We start from the raw sequence: 2,538 nt of genomic DNA, 5'->3' as shown, positions 1-2,538 counted from the left end.
TACCGTTGACTCACTGGGGGAGGGATCCAGAATGAGAGATGTTTATACTGACTCATTGCACTATTTTTTACCACCGTTCAATTGTCAATAGAGTTTTGAACAGGGTACTATAGAAAATCACGTTTATTAAATGTGACAGCTCCAAAGTTTTCATTTCAAGACGTCAAGATGGATTAGAAGGTATGAGGAACAAGCACTGCGATGATATTAACATTCAGTAAGGCTAGTGTAATCCTAACACGGTGACGTGGATGGAGTGATCTCGGTATAACAACGTACACCGAGTATTACTTGGGTAATATTAACATGGCAAAGTAACACAAAGTAAATCCAAAACAACGTTATGACTTATAAAGGTAAAATAAGAGTTTCCAGCGTATAGCCACGATCACAGAATATTTAGAATACAATCTGAACACAGCAAGATACATTGAATGTTTCCAAGACAACCTTAACACAGCAAGATACACTGAATGTTTCCAAGACAACCTTAACACAGCAAGGTACACGGAATGTTTCCAAGACAACCTTAACATATCAAGATACATTGAATGTTTCCAAGACAACCTTAACATAGCAAGATACATTAAATGTTTCCAAGACAACCTTAACATACCAAGATACACGGAATGTTTCCAAGACAACCTTAACACAGCAAGATACACGGAATGTTTCCAAGACAACCTTAACATAGCAAGATACACGGAATGTTTCCAAGACAACCTTAACATAGCAAGATACACGGAATGTTTCCAAGACAACCTTAACATAGCAAGATACACTGAATGTTTCCAAGACAACCTTAACACAGCAAGGTACATTAAATGTTTCCAAGACAACCTTAACATATCAAGATACATTGAATGTTTCCAAGACAACCTTAACATAGCAAGATACATTAAATGTTTCCAAGACAACCTTAACATAGCAAGATACACTGAATGTTTCCAAGACAACCTTAACACAGCAAGGTACACGGAATGTTTCCAAGACAACCTTAACAGGTTGTCTTGGAAACATTCAGTGTATCTTGCTATGTTAAGGTTGTCTTGGAAACATTCCGTGTATCTTGCTATGTTAAGGTTGTCTTGGAAACATTCAGTGTATCTTGCTATGTTAAGGTTGTCTTGGAAACATTCCGTGTATCTTGCTGTGTTAAGGTTGTCTTGGAAACATTCCGTGTATCTTGCTATGTTAAGGTTGTCTTGGAAACATTTAATGTATCTTGCTATATTAAGGTTGTCTTGGAAACATTCAATGTATCTTGATATGTTAAGGTTGTCTTGGAAACATTCAATGTATCTTGATATTGCTGTGTTAAGGTTGTCTTGGAAACATTCCGTGTACCTTGCTGTGTTAAGGTTGATACACGATTAATAAATAGCAAATAAACTTAGTATTTCGAGAATTGTTTAATGTCGAAGTCTAATGTCAAGTGTGTGAGGTCTAGTGTATTCACTATGTGAATACAGAGCTCGTTCACACCAATAATATGTAAGATACATGATTATACGACGTAAAATTTTCTTACTCACTGAGCATGCGCATGTTATCTAACTGAATACTTGACCAGTGCACTTAATCAACCAGTTGCGTTCCTTAACAAACACACAGTATTAGAGCTACATTAGTTGTGTATTTTGTTCCTTAGATTCTGTGGAACCAACTTTGTTCACTGTCCAATCATGTTGCAGAGTACATCTACAGGTATCTTGATGACAGGTTGGAGTTTTGTTAACTTACTTTCTATTGGTTGTTGTTGTTGTTTGTTGAGTATCGCGCAAAGCTACGAACACGAGATGTCTCTAATTTTAAAGTGGTAGACTAGAGACAGAAGGCAGATGGTCAACACCACCAACCGCCAACTCAAATCGAATAATGGGATTTGATCGCCTCTTTTATAATGCAGCCACTGCCCCAAAATGTGGAGCGTGCTTTTTATTTTTTGTGGTAACGTGGCGCGAACCAAGGATTCACTTTCCGGCACTCTCACCACTAGGTCACGCTCGTGCTAATCTCGGCACTTCTCTGATAGAACTGAGTTCAAGTAAAGATTGTTTCTGTCGAGTTTATTTATTTTCAGTAAATTGCCAAAACAAAAGTGCCGTTAGGGGGTTAGTTTGTTTGTTTGTATTTAAGCACAAAGCTACACAATGTGCTATCTGGGCTCTGCCCGCTACGGGTGTCGAAACCTGGTTTCTAGCATTGTAAGTCCGCAGACGTACCACTGTGCAACTGTTGATAGAGCTAGGACGTTTGCACTGTTATGCAGAGCACGAGTTTTTGCCCTAAAAACAAACAAACAACGATTTATTTTTAGAAACATCAACTCCAAAATGTATAATAATACCATAGGGAATCCTCAATAGCCGCGGCACTTGAAATTCTTTTAAGCAGGATTAGAGTAAATTAATCTATGATACCTTGGGCGTGGTCAAATACATTAATGTGAGTCCAACACTGTAATTAAATCTCAAATCCGTCAAGAGATGACGGAGCTATGAGCTAAAAGTTTGTACTTGAAAAAAAAAATCAAAA

Source organism: Limulus polyphemus, unplaced genomic scaffold (genome assembly GCF_000517525.1).
Source record: "Limulus polyphemus unplaced genomic scaffold, Limulus_polyphemus-2.1.2 Scaffold2733, whole genome shotgun sequence".
Lineage (NCBI taxonomy): Eukaryota > Metazoa > Arthropoda > Merostomata > Xiphosura > Limulidae > Limulus > Limulus polyphemus.
This window is presented reverse-complemented; position numbering follows the sequence as displayed.